Source organism: Hyperoodon ampullatus, assembly GCF_949752795.1.
Source record: "Hyperoodon ampullatus genome assembly, chromosome: 3".
NCBI classification, from domain to species: Eukaryota; Metazoa; Chordata; class Mammalia; order Artiodactyla; family Ziphiidae; genus Hyperoodon; species Hyperoodon ampullatus.
This window is the reverse complement of record NC_136916.1, coordinates 65,204,735-65,223,461: the sequence shown is the minus strand read 5'-3', so window position 1 is coordinate 65,223,461 and position 18,727 is coordinate 65,204,735. Positions and strand designations below refer to the sequence as shown.

At 37.1% G+C, this 18,727-nt stretch overlaps 1 long non-coding RNA gene across 1 annotated transcript in view; it reads right to left on the bottom strand.

Moving 5' to 3' along the window:
- LOC307050394 overlaps positions 1-18,727 on the bottom strand; it is a 96,623-nt gene that overhangs the window by 13,038 nt on the left and 64,858 nt on the right. Inside the window, exon 3 of the long non-coding RNA XR_013810792.1 lies at positions 18,101-18,221. This is a non-coding gene — a long non-coding RNA (uncharacterized lncRNA). The remainder of the gene's footprint in view (positions 1-18,100; positions 18,222-18,727) is intronic.

The following is an 18,727-nucleotide window of genomic DNA, read 5'->3' as shown; positions in this document are numbered from 1 at the left end:
TTACTTCAAAAATGTTCTCTTAAGGGCTTTCCTGGTGGCGCAGTGGTTGAGAGTCCACCTGCCGATGCAGGGGACACGGGTTTGAGCCCCGGTCTGGGAAGATCCCACATGCTGCGGAGCGGCTAGGCCCGTGAGTCATGGCCACTGAGCCTGCACGTCCAGAGCCTGTGCTCCACAACGGAAGAGGCCACAACAGTGAGAGGCCCACGTACCACAAAAAAAAAAAAAAAAAAAAATGTTATCTTAAATTTCTCCTTCTAGGTCCATTTCAGAAAAATCTGTTAAATGTCCCTATGCACTCCACCTCCCGATCAAAAAAAGTTGGTTAGGATTTTGACTAGGATTGCATTAAATCATGGATTTGGAAAGAATCTACATAATACTGAGTCTTCCTAATCAGAAACATGTTTAATCTTTCTACCTATTCAAGTCTCTTTATATTCTGATGTAAAATTAAGTTTCCTTAAAATAATTCCTATACTTTTCTGGGGGTTTTCTCTCTAAATACTTAAGGGATTTCTTTTTTCCATTACAGTTCCTAAATAGGTATTGCTAGAATATTGAAAAATCACTAATTTTGGTATGCTTAGTTGGTAAACAACCATGTAACTTAATATTAGTTCAGATAGGTTTTCAGGTAATTTTCTTTAGATTTTTAGGTAGATCATTGTATCACCTGCGAATAATGATAATTCTTTCTTCTCTTTTCTAATGATCATACCCGAACGTGTAGTCTTTCTGGTCCTGACTACCCTTTATTCCAGGATGAAAGCCTCCCATCTTGCCAGCTTTCTACCTGTTGCTCCTGCTTGCTCTTGTCCTCAGAAGTGGAGCATATTTAGTAGGATATACTTAGCATCACTTCCATTTACAACCCAGGTAGTCTGCTCTTTCATGGGAGGAGAATTTATGAATTGGCTCTCTGTACCTCCATCAGTTCAGTTCCTTTTATACTGTCACTAGTAGAAATGCCTCCAAATCTGAAAAGTCCAGTAGGATACAGTTTCATATTTGTTTATATTAATTTTGGGTCAGCAATGTTTTCTTCTATTATTTCTCTGAACAATGTATCTGCTGCATCTCTTTCTCTCTGAAAGCCCTACAATTTGTACATTTTTTCTCCCTACCTATCCTTCCTTTATCTTATTTTCCAATCATTTTCATTGCCCCATCTTTTGCCTTTGTAATTTGGAAAAGATTTCACAAGTTTGTCTTTCTGTAGTGTCTAATTTGTTATCTACTGCATCCATAGCAGATTTTAACTTGGTCACTATAGTTTTTATCCCTTCAGAATCCTTTCAGATTGCTCCCTTCTCACAAGTGATATTCAGCTTTTACACCTTTTAATGACTGAATGTTTCTGAGAACAAAAACCTCACTAGATTGCTAGGTGGGAGATCCAGCAACCAGAATCGAGGTTGGAAACGGTGGTTTTGGTAGCTGGGAACTTAGTGACTAGACCACTTACGTGGACAGGCTCCTTTTAGGGAGGTACTAGAGACAAACTCTGGATCTATGAACACTGTTTACAAAGTATCAATACTTCTGGTCCAAGAGACCAGAGAGAAATTTAAGTGTTGTGCCTTGTAGGACCATTCTTCTAGACTTGGCCCCTCCCAAATGAGGAGTTCTCTCTCAGGAAGGTTCTCCTCAGGTGTACTCCATCAATTACTTCTTTCATTCATCAACAATGCTGCTTAACAAAAATTATTCTGGGTTTTTTGGCATATAAGTGGCATCAAGCTTTAATTTCCAACACATATGCAGGTATTTCCCCATCCATCTATTCATCTATTGGTTTTTTCAATGGGAACTTAGATGTGTAAAGATTGGAAGGTGTGTTTTGTCTGCTATTTTGCCCAACACTATTATCTGTATTCTTGCCACCATACAATAATATACTTTTAATTAATCCATGCTTCTAGATAATATTTTCTGATTTCCATTTCACCAATTCAAAGGGACTTACCAACATGCAATCCCTCACACCCCAATCATCACGCTTCAGGATACAAATGCCACACAAATAACAGCCCTTCCTAAGGGATGTTTTACCAGGTCAGGTACGATGATGAACTGGTCAGATCCCAGAAAGCAAGGTAGAAAGAATAACAGTGACCAAGGAGGGCTGCCATGAAAGACTGCATGATCAGATATAACTTCTCACAGACGAAGCAAAGAAGTCTCCTGAAAAACGAGATAACCACACAGTACTGCATCCACTTACCCTACAACCAAAGAGCTTCAGGAGCAGAGGGTCTGCTTCATCCACATCTGTATGACAAAAACCATGCTTGACGCAAAGAATCTAATCATGCACAGCTTGCTGAGCTAAACTCCACATGGCTGGTAGGCCAAGGTATTTGGTAATGAGGGCTCACCTTCACAGTCTCTCATCAAAAATCTCCCTTTATAGAGAACTTTACTAGGAACAATGGCAGCTTTTCCACTCATGAGTCCCTTCTCAGTGGAGGACTGATAGCAACCTGTTTTGGTTTTATCTTATTCATAGACAAATAATTTGGGAGCTTACAAATCATGCCCATAAAAGCAACTCCTCAGGCCAATTAGGTGGCCACATTGCTTACATGGAAAATGGTCTGTGAGCCCTCATGCACAGCTCAAAGGAGTATGAACTGTCTAGTCTTTCTACAGAGCAATCTGGTAAAACTTAGCAAACTTAATAACGGAAACCCAAAAACCCACCAATCCCACTCTTCAGTATATACCTCCATAAAATAAAACGAAGATTATTACTGCAGCATTGTTTACAGAACATAAACATCAGTAGGGGAGTATAAGTAAGATGGATACGTAGCATGCATGGATAAGAGTATGCACATAGAATACAACAGTCAGAAGTAAGGAAACAGAATTACATTCAGCCACAGGATAAATCATTTAAATGCAGGGCTGAATTTTTTAAAAAAGAATAAAATAAGATGTACAGTCAATGCCATTTATGAAAATTACAAACTATACACAGAAAACACTATGTATTTTCCAAAGATATAGAAAGATCTACAGATGTATACTGGGGATTTTCCTGGTGGAGCAGTGGATAAGACTCTACACTCCCAATGCAGGGGGCCTGGGTTTGGTCCCTGGTCAGGGAACTAGATCCCACATGCATGCCACAACTAAGAGTTCACATGCCACAACTAAGGAGGCTGTGTGCCACAACTAAGGAGCTGGCAAGCCACAACTAAGACCCAGAGCAACCAAATAAACAAATAAATATTTTTAAAAAATAAAATAAAGATGTATACTAACTAGATTAGAGTGGGTGCTTATGGGAGGAAGCAAAATGAGTAGAAACAGGGAAATGAGTGGGATAAAAATAACAACAAAATAACCAATCAAGACATGGGTCTAGCCCTTGGGATGCCAGAAGTGAGAAGCATGACTCTTCTCCTAAAGTTTGGGAAATAGGTAGGGGAGAAAAGGAAATCCAAATAAACTCACCTGGGACAATATATTCATAAGAGCTCTACTTAAACAAAAAACTGTTTTAAGTATGCTAAGACAATATTAATATAATTTATTTTTAAAGGAGCCAGGAATATTTTATATATTTGAGAGAAAAATTCAGTAAATATTGATTTTTTTAAATCAAGAAAGTATAATCATTAAGATTATAATCAATAATCTAAAGCAACCATATGACCAAACTGACCAAACTGAGAATTTGATGATTTGTCTGAAATTAATAGGTCTATAACATCCTGAGACTAATCTGAGTACAACACCTGCCATATAAAGACCCTGAAGATAAAATCCCAAACAGGGGATACACTATAACCTGGCACAGAGAATCTACACAAACTCAATTTTTAATTTACACACTTGTCATAGAAATCATGTTACAAAATGTTTATACCACGGACCAATTCCTGTGAATGAAATAACATCTAAAACCATGGCATCATGTAGAAAATGAACTTTAGAAAATTCAGTAGGAAGAAAGTCACTGTTCAGTACCCCTTTATTAGTATAGCACTGATACAAACACAGTCTTAAACAGAAGGGGTGGGGAGAAAAAATCTGGAACACATTTCATCCTTGAAATGGACAAAGAGGAAGAAACTATTTTAGCATTTCACCCAACACAGCTGAGCAGGAAGAGCAAGAACTTAAAAAATCACTTCCCTTGGCATATTGGTCTATTTTCATTAAATTACAACTGAATCTGCCAGTGATGCTTTACAATATAATAGGTTCTTCAGGATGTCGTTAGCAAAATAATCTGGATTGGATGTGCCATTACACAGCTTTCTGAAACCTATAATAAATGATCTGGGGGAAGAGGGAGGTCATTATTTTTCAAGTGTACAAAACAGTAGAAATTTCAAGCTTTCTTTGCTACTGAACCCAAACTATACACCAAAGGATGTAAAATGAGCAACAATAATCAAATCAACACATGCACAATTAATACAACAGACAAAGGGAGTAGCCTTCTCTAAAGACTGCAATCCTGTGTGATGCAGATTTAATTTAAGCCACAGAAAATTCTACAAAGATCTGACAGCTTCCGCTTTGACTGGATGAAACTTGCTGCATACATCAGCATAAATAGTTAGGTTCAACCCTACCTACACCAAGCAAAATCAAGTAACTTTCCTGAAGCTGAGAGAGGAAGCTACAGCTTTACCTCCACCTTGAATTGTAGGGATCTTCTGATTTATCCTAGAAATGGTGCTCTCTTTCAGAAACTGATGATTATAGTAAAGAAAACCCACAGCTTAAAAAGAGGCCCCAGAAAGAAATCTATAAAAGGTAGGCTCTCCAACTAGAAGCACGCTTTAAATAATTAAGTCTTTCTGGCTTCTGTTGAGTATCCTTAACAGAGTAGCTGTGGAACACGTATCAGTGATCTAATGTCACTTATGTTTGCATTCTAAAAACCTCCCACACACACACCAAAAAAAAAAAAAAAAAAAAAAAAATTCCTAAAACAAAAAATAGCTTTTTAGAAACACTTCAGTACACCTCTAAAAAACACATCCGATTCAATGCAATCCCTATCAAACTACCACTGGCATTTTTCACAGAAGTAGAACAAAAAATTTCAAAATTTGTTTGGAAAAACAAAAGACCCCGAATAGCCAAAGCAATCTTGAGAATGAAAAACGGAGCTGGAGGAATCAGGCTGCCTGACTTCAGACTATACTACAAAGCTACAGTAATTAAGACAGTGTGGTACTGGCATAAAAACAGAAAGATAGATCAGTGGATCAGGATAGAAAGCCCAGAGATAAACCCACGCACATATGGCCAACTTATCTTTGATAAAGGAGGCAGGAATGTACAGTGGAGAAAGGACAGCCTCTTCAATAAGTGGTGCTGGGAAAACTGGACAGGGACATGTAAAAGTATGAGATTAGATCATTCCCTAACACCATACACAAAAATAAGCTCAAAATGGATTAAAGACCTAAATGTAAGGCCAGAAACTATCAAACTCTTAGAGGAAAACATAGGTAGAACACTCTATGACATAAATCACAGCAAGATCCTTTTGGACCCACCTCCTAGAGAAATGGAAATAAAAACAAAGATAAACAAATGGGACCTAATGAAACTTCAAAGCTTTTGCACAGCAAAGGAAACCATAAACAAGACCAAAAGACAACCCTCAGAATGGGAGAAAATATTTGCAAATGAAGCAACTGACAAAGGATTAATCTCCAAAATTTATAAACAGCTCATGCAGCTCAATAGCAAAAAAACAAACAACCCAATCCAAAAATGGGCAGAAGACTTAAATAGGCATTTCTCCAAAGAAGATATACAGACTGCCAACAAACACATGAAAGAATGCTCAACATCATTAATCATTAGAGAAATGCAAATCAAAACTACAATGAGATATCATCTCACACCAGTCAGAATGGCCATCATCAAGAAATCTATAAACAATAAATGCTGGAGAGGGTGTGGAGAAAAGGGAACACTCTTGCACTGCTGGTGGGAATGTGAATTGGTACAGCCACTATGGAGAACAGTATGGAGGTTCCTTAAAAAACTAAAAATAGAACTACCATATGACCCAGCAATCCCACTACTAGGCATATACCCTGAGAAAACCATAATTCAAAAAGAGACATGTACCAAAATGTTCATTGCAGCTCTATTCACAATAGCCCGGAGCTGGAAACAACCTAAGTGTCCATCATCAGATGAATGGATAAAGAAGATGTGGCACATATATACAATGGAATATTACTCAGCCATAAAAAGAAACGAAACTGAGCTATTTGTAATGAGGTGGATAGACCTAGAGTCTGTCATACAGAGTGAAGTAAGTCAGAAAGAGAAAGACAAATACCGTATGCTAACACATATATATGGAATTTAAAAAAAAAAATGTCATGAAGAACCTAGGGGTAAAACGGGAATAAAGACACAGACCTACTTGAGAATGGACTTGAGGATATGGGGAAGGGGAAGGGTAAGCTGTGACAAAGGGAAAGAGAGGCATGGACATATATACACTACCAAACGTAAGGTAGATAGATAGTGGGAAGCAGCCGCAGAGCACAGGGAGATCAGCTCGGTGCTTTGTGACCGCCTGGAGGGGTGGGATGGGGAGGGTGGGAGGGAGGGAGATGCATGAGGGAGGGGATGTGGGAACAGATGTATATGTATGACTGATTCACTTTGTTATAAAGCAGAAACTAATATAAAAAAAAAAAATTGCTGTGAAGAAGGCATATGGAGAGTGTTTGCTAGTTTAAGGGGAAAGAGAAAGGTTTGTTTGGAATGGTAGAGAAATGAGGATTCTGTGGATTGAGAGAATGAAACTTATAAAGAAGAATAAAGGGTTAATAGAATGGTGCCTATGAACCTACTCTATCCTAGAAGAAAAGGTGGAAAATAGGCACTTTTTTTCCTCTTGGAAAAGGTATGTTATTGTTTCTCTGCATTCTGTTATAGAAAGCTTTTTCACCATTAAATAAAAATTAAAAAAAAACACATCCTATAATAAAGTTTAAATACAATGTTTGAGGGTTGAAAAATTTAATCCACAGGTCAGAACTAGTCTGTCTATACTAATATAGGAAACCAAGATAAAATACAACTGTTAATAAATTAATTATTTAACATTAAATTGCTCACTAAAGAAACATTCTTTCCTATGGTAAAAAAAAAAAAAATCCCTTAAATCGCAAAAACAATGCAGAGTTTGAAATAAGTTGCTGAAATAGGTGTAACATACACAATGTTGGGTTTTTAAAAAATATTTATTTATTTGGTTGCACCAGGTCTTAGTTGCGGCAGGCAGGCTCCTTAGTTGTGGCTCCAGGGCTCCTTAGGTGTGGCATGCGAACTCCTAGTTGCAGCATGCATGTGGGATCTAGTTCCCTCACCAGGGATCGAACCCAGACCCACTGCGTTGGAAGCGTGGAGTCTTATTCACTGCACCACCAGGGACATCTCCATAATGTTGTTAATGTGAAATTTTGAAACTTGTAAAAACACCATATAATATGATACACAAATATTTAGTAAACTATAAAAACATGCATAGATTTGAAAAACACCTAATTCATAAAACTGATTACTTCTGAGACAGGGAGAGGGATGAGACTGGGAGGGATGCACAGGGGTCTCAACTACCTTGATTTTATAATCTGTATATTTATAAGATAAACTGGTAATATATTTTTGGCAGGCACTTTATATATTGGTCAATATGTTGGTCTTAATATGGATCTGCATGCTTCAAATATCTTATAATTTTAAAAAATGAAAACAAAACACACAGAATTAACTCAAAATAGATCACAAACCTAAATGTAAAACACAAAACTAAAATTCTGGAAAATAACAGGAAAAAAATCTAGGTGACCTTGGGTTTGATGATGACTTTTTTTTTTTTTAAGATTTTTTGATGTGGACCATTTTTAAAGTCTTTATTCAATTTGTTACAATATTGCTTCTGCTTTATGTTTTGGTTTTTTGGCCGTGAGGCATGTGGGATCTTGTGGGATCTTATCTCCCTGACCAGGGATTAAACTTGCATCCCTGCACTGGAAGGCGAAGTCCTAAGCACTGGACCACCAGGGAAGTCCCTAATGATGACTTTTTAGATACAACACCAAAAGCATGATCCAAGTAATAAAGAAACCTATAAGTTGGACTTCATTAAAATTAAAAACTTCTATTCTGTGAAAGACATCGTTAATGAAAAGACAAGTCACGCACTGGTAGAAATATTAGCAAAAGTAAATCTGATAAAGGAGTGTTACCCAAAATATACAAAGAACTCAAACTCAACAATAAGAAAACAAAAACATGATTAAAAGTAGATTGTGGGGGGGGCTTCCCTGGTGGCACAGTGGGTGGGAATCTGCCTGCCAATGCAGGGGACACAGGTTCAAGCCCTGGTCTGGGAAGATCCCACATGCCGCGGAGCAACTAGGCCCGTGAGCCACAACTACTGAGCCTGCGCGTCTGGAGCCCGTGCTCTGCAACAAGAGAGGCCGCGATAGTGAGAGGCCCACGCACCGCAATGAAGAGTGGCCCCCGCTTACTGCAACTAGAGAAAGCCCTCGCACAGAAACGAAGACCCAACACAGCCAAAAATAAATAAAGAGTGAAGCAAGTCAGAAAGAGAAAGACAAATATGCTAACACATATATATGGAATCTAAGAAAAAAAAATGTCATGAAGAACCTAGGGGTTAGATGGGAATAAAGACACAGACCTACTAGAGGATGGACTTGAAGATATGGGGGGGGGAACAGTAAGCTGTGACAAAGTAAGAGAGTGGCATGGACACATATACACTACCAAAGGTAAAATAGATAGCTAGTGGGAAGCAGCCGCATGGCACAGGGAGATGAGCTCGGTGCTTTGTGACCACCTAGAGGGGTGGGGTAGGGAGGGTGGGAGGGAGGGAGATGCAAGAGGGAAGAGATATGGGGACATATGTATATGTATAACTGATTCACTTTGTTATACAGCAGAAATTAACACACCATTGTAAAGCAATTATACTCCAATAAAGATGTTTTAAAAGTAAATAAATAAATAAATAGATGAGCATTTTAAAAAAAAAGTAGATGGGGGACTTCCCTGGTGGTGCAATGGACAAGAATCTGCCTGCCAATGCAGAGGACACGGGTTCAAGCCCTGGAAGATCCCACATGCTGCGGAGCAACTGAGCCCATGTGCCACAACTACTGAGCCTGCGCTCTACAGCCCGCGAGCTGCAACTACTGAGCCTGCGAGCCACAACTACTGAGACCGCACGCCACAACTACTGAAGCCCATGTGCTGCAACTACTGAAGCCCGCATGCCTAGAGCCCGCACTCCGCAACAAGAGAAGATACCTCAATGAGAAGCCTGCACACTACAATGAAGAGCAGCCCCTGCTTGCCACAACTAGAGAAAGCCTGAAAGCAGTAACGAGAACCCAACAAAGCCAAAAAAAAAAAAAAAAAAAAAAAAGTAGATGGGACTTCCCTGGTGGTCCAGTGGTTAAGACTCTGTGCTCCCAATGGAGGGGCAAGGGTTTAATCTCTGGTCAGGGAACTAAGATCCTGCGTGCCACATGGCGCAAAAAAATAAATAATTAAATAAATAATTAAAAAGTAAACAAAAGACCTAAATATACCTAGCCAAAAAAGATATACACATGAAAAAATAAACACATAAAAAGATGCTCAACATCATAGGCCATTAGGGAACTGCAAATTAAAACAACGAGATACTACACCATACACCTATTAGAATGGCTAAAATTCAAAACACTGACAACACCAAACGCTAATAAGGATGTGGAGCAACAGGAACTCTCATTCATTGCTGGTAAGTATGCAAAATGGTACAATCACTTTGGAAAACAGTTTGGCAATTTCTTACAAAGCTAAACTGAGTCTTATTATATGATCTAGCAATTGCAGTCTGATTTGAGAACCAATGTCCACAAGAAAATCTGCACATGAATGTTTATAGCAGCTTTATTCATAATTGCAAAAACCTGGAAGAAATCAAGATATCCTTCAATTGGTAAATGGATAAACTGTGGTAAATGCACACAATGAAGTATTATTCAGCAATGAAAATAAATGAGTTATCAAGTCACAAAAAGACACGGAGGAACCTTAAAGGTATCTTGCTAAGTGAAAGAAGCCAGTGTGAAAAGACTATATTATATGATTTCAACTATATGACAGTCTGAAAAAGGCAAAACTATAGAAACAGTAAAAAGATGAGTAGTGGTATCAGCAGTCTGGGGGCAAGAGAGGGAGGGATGAACAGGTAGAACACAGAGGATTTACTGGGCAGTAAAACTATTCTGTACGATACTATAATGGTAGACCCAGGAAATTATGAATTTGTCAAAACCCATGAAGGTGTACAACATAAAGAGTGAACCCTAATGCAAACTTTGGGCTTTAGTTTATATAATATATCGATATTGGTTCATTAATGATAACAAATGTACCACTATTCTGCTTCAACCTTAAATGAGTGTACTGCAATTCAATTTTAGCACTAACCACTCAGAGTTAGTCTAGAACCCACAAACCAAAAGGCATTATCCCAAACAAGACTGCACTTACTTTAGATGCCAGCCACACTTCAGGGGTCTCCAGGCCACCTGCATTTCTAATCAACTGGCCACAAATTCAGAGATTTCTATGATCACTTCAGTTTGATAACTTGCTAGGACAACTCCCATAACTCAGAAAAGCATTATACTTATGATTATAGTTTTATTATAAAGGATACACATATGGCAAGGTCCAAGATGGTCCTGAATGAAGGGTTTCCATGCCCTCTCCCCATGAGTGAGGGTGCATCATCCTCCCAACACATCAATATCTTCACCAATCAAGAAACGCCACTGAGCTTTGGTGTCCAGAGTTCTTATTAGGGTTTCATTACATAGGCATAATTGATTAAATCACTGGCTACATGATTAAACTCAATCTCCAAACCTTCTCCACCTCCCCAGACTGGCCCAAAGTCCCAACCCTCTAATCATGTGGTTGGTGTTTCTGGTGACCAGGCCCCATCCTGAAGTTACCTAGAGGAACACCATGAATTGCCATATTAGCATAACAAAAGCACATCTCATTCATCCAAAAACTAAGTTAATATCCTCACTGTGCAAGAATCTTCTCTTAATTTTTTGACAAAATATTAAAGCAGAGTTTAATGACACAAACTCTTTTAGCTTCCTAAGAGGCCAGTGATACAAAAGGGATGAAAGGAAGGGAGTACTGACTAGAAGGCAACTTTCAAGGGGAGCACATTTCACAACTAGCTCAGATTGGAAATCACATCAAATAAAAGTTATCAAAAAGAATCAAGAGAAACCAATGCCTTTGCTAACATTGAGGCATATGTCAATATAAAACCCAGAACTGGCATACTGTTAATATAAAACCCATTTAAATCCATTTTTTAAATGCATACATTGGTTATAGCACATAACAATGGTTATGGTCTATCATGATCAAATGGAATCCATACTGAATGAATTAACAGTAGGGGAATAAAATGGAATGTAAATCAAGTTGCTTTCTTTCCAAAACCTGCCCTTTTCCACAGAGTTAAGTGAAGGAGCAAGGACTCAAAAACTATGTCACAAACCAAAGCGTTGAGGGTCAAAAATTATATTTTATAGAACTGTCATTTTCCTCACCAACACCAATAAATAAGTTATTAAATCTACGCTTTTGGCATAATAAAGTCATTTCAATAGAACTAAAAGTTCTACAGTTTCAATGTCAACTCTTCTGAAAATAAACGTTGCTGCCGTGCCTCATAATTCAAATTGCAGCTGCAGGTCATTATTCTGTTTTATTCTTTTGACACATTTTAACTCATTTTATAAACCAAGAATTTGTTTCTGTTCTATAATCCTCGAAAAAAATGTTTATGGGAAGGCAATTTCATTTTGCTAGGTTGACAGTGACAGTCCCTTGGGGGAGAGGCCAACTCAAGCAGGACTGAAGCAGCTGTTAGGAGCCAATTTTCCTACCTGTTAATTGCTTTTGTGACTAGGCTGCACCAGCTCAGACATCCACCTGGCAAGCAGTAGATAAATCGAAATAGTCATATCTCAGGAGTTTGAAAATTAGAAGGCTTTCCCCTTTCCTCTGAAAGAATTTAACTAGGGAACAGAACAGCAAAGGAAGAGAAAAACGTCAAAAGTACATAAACATTAATTGCAAAAACACTCATTGTACCTTCCTGATTACCAAAAAATAAAGAAATAAAGAAAAGAAAAAGCTTAAAGAAAAATTTTATAAATAGCCAATAGAAAAAGCATTCATTTGGTCATTCAACAAATATTAACTGGAATGCTTACTATGGCAGACATTGTTCTAGGTGCTGGGGATACAGCATTAAACAAAACAGAATGTCTATGTCCCCAACAGAGGAGATAAACAAGAAATAAATAACTATCAGTTAGTCATTAGGTGCTAAGAAGAAAATAAAATATGGCCATTTGATAGTGTTGGAGAAGCACTAATTTATAGTGAGTTGTCAAGGAAAACCTCTTTGAAGAAGGAACATTTAAAGCTGAGTCTTAAAAATGACAAGAAGGATATAGCCAAGCAACAGTCTGGGGGAAAACGATTCCCACAGAACTACAAGTAGTAGAAGTCCCTGAAGCTAGAATGACTTTACAGAACAGAAAAGAAGGCCTATGTGGCTGGAGTTTCATGAATAGGGTTAAGAATGACAGCAGATAAGGTCTCCTTCAAAATGCCACAGCCATTTCAAAGTCGTCAGTTGGGAAGATAAAAATAAAACTGTGACCAATGAGCTATTCATGGGAACTCACTTTTCGACTAGTAATGACCACCAGGAAACTGTCAATAGAAAAAAAGAGAAACATGAGTTAAGGAATGTCCCAAGGGCAGAGGTTTCTGAATCAGAAAGGATCAGCATCACAGTCTTAGCAGAACCAGTGTTTCAGTCACTCTAAGAGCAATAATGTTCTAAGTAAGATCAATATCTAAGGCTGGCATGTTAAAACACAGAATTCATAAATGAACTCTAGACGGAAATGAACATGCTTGTCTTAATTCCTGCCAGATCTACTTATTTCAGATAGTCCAGAGATAGATCTCTTTTTAAAATTTAAATATAAACAATGTATACAATAAAATGATACCTGCCTAGAATAGAAATTTTTGAAAAGTTTGCCATGGGTAATGCTTTTCCTAAAATCACAAATTAGGATTTTAAAAACAAAAAAAAATTTAGTAAGTACTTAGATCACCTGTTTTCCTTCTATGGTAAGCACAAAATAAGTCTTTGAGTTTAAAAGTATCTATAACATTAAATGATGCTATATTTTAAAAATAAAATACATCTATTAAAATAGAACTCATCTTATTTGAAGGACAAACTATATTTTCCAGCACTGAAAGATTCACGATATACGGCACTGCTGTATAATCCAACAAGATTTTTTGTAATGGTGCTATAATGTAAAAATTTCCAAACCATGCTTACTGCTATTGAATAGACACATTTCTCTACAAAAGCATTTTGGTAAAGCTCTATTCATTTTGGGAAAAAAAGAATAGAAAAATAATGGAAATCAAAAGCTTGCTTTAGATGACGTATGTGGCAATGTGTCTTCAAGCCACATGCTATTTAAAAAAAAAAGAACACTGGCATCTAGAATCCTACCTCTAACACTAAACTGAACCTCAGTTTTCCTCATCAGTAAAATGAGGATAATACCAATTCCTTTCACAAGATTGAGAGGAAGATTAAATGAAATGTAATAGGTGAAGGTTAATGGAATCCAGTCTAATATCCATTAAAGGAATAGGGGCAAGCACATGTTTAAAAAAGAGAGAGAAAAAATCATAAATTATAGGTTATAAGCAATAAATACAATGTAAATAGTACTCCTCCAGTTGAATATACTACAGGCCAAACTCCTCTGTTTTACCTATAAAAAAATAAAAGCTCAGAGAGGTTAAGTGACCAGCCCAAAGTTAAAAAGCAGGCAGAAAGGGGGCTAAAATCTTGCTTAACTACTAAATGTGGCATACATTTTATAGAGCACTTTCACATACAAGATCCAATTGATCTTCACTCTGAGGTAGTTAATTTGACTCATGAGAAAACCCAAGGCACCAAAGTTAGCTAGCCAGTTAGTGATGGAACCATGAGTAAAACCTGGGACACTGAATACTGCTTCTCTTAAGACAGAGATTGAAAGCCTTTCTTACTCATAACTTGACTAATACAAAAAACTATGCCTTAGCAAGCAATCACATTCTTGTACTCAATTAATAATTATGTTAAAGTCATACTAAAAAGACATAAATGTTTCCATTCTGTATTTAATAGAATCAATCAGCTTCTTAACATATAAAATCCTCAAATCAAAGACAAGTTTTTTGACATATTTCCCAAACTAAAACCTCAGTAGATACTAGTTTAGTGCATGGCAGCAAGAATTATTTTTATTCTGTTTGTTCATAGATTATTTAAACAGGACAGCTGGGTTAGTGAGCTGCTGAATATTTTATCATAATCAAGCAGTACGTTGTTTCTATCACTGATGACCCCAATATTCACATTCTTAAAAATTACTTAATCAATCCTTTAAATTGCCCTTTCTTTCATGTAAGATTCTGTAGTTAACCCGTAGGTCAATCAGTTCTTGTACTTAAGATGATTCACTTTCATAAAATAATTATGCTACAAATACTGCATTATTATGCAGCTGAAGGGACAGGCTGGGAAACTGATTAAAAGGACTCAAGTAGAGATGAGCCAATTGAAAAATACAGCATCTAAATAATAGTTACATTTACAATACATTTTTCTGAATGTCATTAAAAATATATATACATCTGCTTGATATTCCAAATTCTTGCTTTAAAAGGGATCAAGCTTTGAAGGAAGATTTCTAGGTTTAACAAGAGAACATGGCACAGCAATGTAGGAGGTCAGAGCTCAGCTACCATGAAGGTTTTCAGACCGTTTGTGCAAATAGGAGCGTGTTCCCTGAGTTCCAAACAGGTCTCTGCTCAAAGCCACTTTCAAAGATGTGAAAATGGAGGGCCAAATGCATAAAAGTAATTTCTGAGTTTTGCAACTAATAACTGGCAACATTATTTTTGGGTGAGTGAGAGAAAAGAACCATTACATTACACACAAATGAGCAGCAATCACTCACACTACCTTCCTATGAATAAGAGAAGAATAAACATATAATTGGGGTGGGGATCAAGCACTTGAAATAGTTATGGCCAGGGATTACCATCAAAGTAACTGCTTGGCTCAGTTCATAAGATTTCACTTGGACTCATCAAGGATTGTCATCCAAAAGGCACAGCCTGAATGTACTAAGTTTCCTGGTGAATTGAGATTGTGCATACATCTTAAGGTACGTTGCTTGCCTGTCTTCTGAGCATTTTTAAAACTATATTTGACAATAATGCAATTTTGAATCCCTTTTACCTAGTGTTAATTTTATAGTATACTTTTTAGGTAGACAAAACACTCAGTAAATGTGTTAGAGATTAATTGATAAAACAAGGCCCAGCTTGTGAAAAAGCAACACTACAGATAACACTTGATCCTCACAGCTTCCTCAGTCATAGCTCTAAAAAAGCCACACAATTCAGAATGATCATGCTGAATCATCTTATGAATTAATACAAATAAATTCTGTATTAATCCATTTTGTTCTATACTAAAATTATCTAAAATTGATCATTTGAAGTTGACTGCTACGTAGCATAATCAGTAATTGAAATACTCCATTCCTCAATCACCTTGGTTATGCAGGAGTTTTCTGCAAACATAGTTCTCTAGAGCAATTCACATTTAAAGTGTTCCACTAATTACAGTCTTCATTCAACACACATTTATTAAGCACTTATTGTGTACCACGCACTATCAGTACAGGAAACAGCATGCCGAATCAAATTAGCCCTTGCCTTTGGAGGCAGAGGGCATGGCTTACAGAAAGGCAAATATTACATAATGCAACAAGTGCTATAAAAGAAATGTGTACTAATCACTGAGCATTAAACTATTAGTAGGAGTTTGGTAAATATACTAGAGATTGCTTATGAGGAGAGGGGAGTAGAACAGACCTACAGCCTGTGCAAAGCTGTATAGGTAGAAAAGAGTACTTGTTTGGCAGGGCAACAACAGAGCTCAATAATAGCAAAAGTAAGCAATGACCAGAACAGGGCACAAAGGATCTTCAAAAAGTCATGTCAGGAGTTTAGCCTTTATCTCAACGAAAATGTGAAGCACTAAAAAGTTTCAAGCAGGGATGTGATAATGATTTTGGTTTAGAGAAATCCTTCTGGCTATACAACAAAAGGAAGGAATAAACTTGGAGGCAACCAAATCCAGTAATTTATTAAAACACAATTAAAATCACTACTACCCTTAGATCAAGGCAACAGGATCTGGCCTTCCTGTGGCCACACCTCTCCCCATGTAATGAGCAGAGAAAAGGGCCAAGAGGAAGTGTCACGTTACTTGGTCTCACCCCAAGAGACCACTTTCCACCAACCTGGAATCCCAGAACTCCTAGCCTAAATGGCAGACCCCATTTCCAGGAAAGGTCCTCATGCAGGTATGTGCAACCCTAGGCCTGAAAGGTAGCCAAAGGGCAGTTGCTGAGGGAAGATAGGGGCTGTGAAGAAAGCTTCGACATTTTACCACAATTTTAAATATATATATGTATGTATATATATAATATTTGTAATATTGTATATATTATAAATAAACATTTAAGAAATATTTTATTGCGGTAAAATATATTTTATAATATATAAGTATATATACATAAGTATATATAATATATACAATATTACATACAATATTGCATATATTATATGCAATATTGAAAATTAGCAATTTCATACTATACTCATGTATAAATGAATATTTGTGCCTAGAAACCTAAGTTTTTTAATGATATATAGTCCTGATCTGAAATTTTAAATTTTTTAATTTTTTGAGAATTTCTGAAGAATTCTCTGACAAGACAGAAAATATTTCCCCTATAAAACAGACATACTAAAGTCAGGATCAACGTACTAGAAAGTCAAAGCAATTTGAAGATAGATAAGCCAACCAGGTGTTGATAACAGGCTGGTGAAACAAAAAAGAAAAATCATTAGTGAAGGATCAATGTGTGGCTAAAGGCAGATATTTGCTATACACAAATGAGCAACTGTATTGCACAGCTCTTCTCATGAGTGTACAGAGATGCATTACCCTCACATTAAATAAAGACTCAGTGAGCAAAACACTGTAGCAAGCATCTGTTGGCTAATGACAAAGAAAGCCATAGACCCTTTGAGGCCAATTTCCACCCAGCTATAAGCATGGAAGCAGCAAACATACGTACTGCTTTTCAATATCAATCCCAAATAACCATGAAAAAGAAGCTCCTCGGCTTTCATGTTATTTTGTGGCAAAGGCATTACAAGTATTAATTACATATGCTAAACAAGACACTTAGAAAAAGTTAACTCTAAATAAGCAGATATCGAAATATATAACTGCATTTTATTCTCATTCCACCTTTCTTTGTCTCCATATCCATAGTAAGGAGAATTGGCCTACAGAAGGCACTAAACAAAACTGTAAACTAGGCAAAGTCTGTCTTCTGCATCCAGTCACTTACATTATCAGTTACTTTTTTCTGTCTTTATTTCACTACCTTTTCCTGCCTACCCTAACCCCAACATTCTTATATTTTCCAGGACCTCTGCTGTAATGTTCTCTGAGGCCCGCCTTGGCCTCCCTTGCTCCTGTGTTGAATTTATTTATCCATATTTTTCTCAATGCATGTGACCTGATAAAAGAACAGCACCTACAAACATCCATAACTCCTTTCCTTTTGCCTCTCCTTCCATCCAGGACTAATGCTTTCACCTAAGCTCAAGACCACACTCTCTCTTGCCTTCTCAGAAACCTTTTAAATACCCTTTATCTTACCAATGTATTCAACTTTCTCTCTTCACTAGTATCTTTCCTTCATTACATAAACACATTTAAGTCTCCACCTAAAAAAACAACAAAACCTTTAGCTTAAAAGGCAAATAAATCCTACTATATGGAACTTACCCTATGGTGTCCTCCCTTTCGTCTCTGCCCTCACGCAAATTCCCTCTCCAGTCCACAGCAATACGACTTCTGCTAACACCATTATATTAATCCAAGAGTTCTTAACCTAGGGCAGTAGGGTCTGTGGATAGAATTCAGAAGGTCCATGAACTTAGATGGCAAAATAAATTATTTCTTTATTTTCTCCAAACCTCTAAAATTACTAATATATATACTGTACTCACAAATTTACTAAATTACTATTGGCCTGCCACTATATCTTGTTGTATAGTATGTTAAACAAGCACATATTACTTTATCACAATTTGTTTGGTAATGATATTTTAGTATAATTGCTTTCCTTTGTAATCCTATGTATTTTATTTTATCCATCTGTGGTAAACTGTATTTTCCGAATATGCTGCAAAAATATCTCCCATTCCACATGCTCTTCTATGATGTAAATTTGCCACTTCCCCATAAAGAGGTAGACCCTAATTCCCTTCTTAAATCCAGAGTGGCACTTAACTTGCTAGTAACCAAGAGACTGTGGTGGAAGTGACACTGAATGACTTCTAATGCTGGTTAAGGAAAAGTCATGCAGGTTCTGAGACTAGGTTTGGGGTGATTTGTTAAACAGCGATTAAC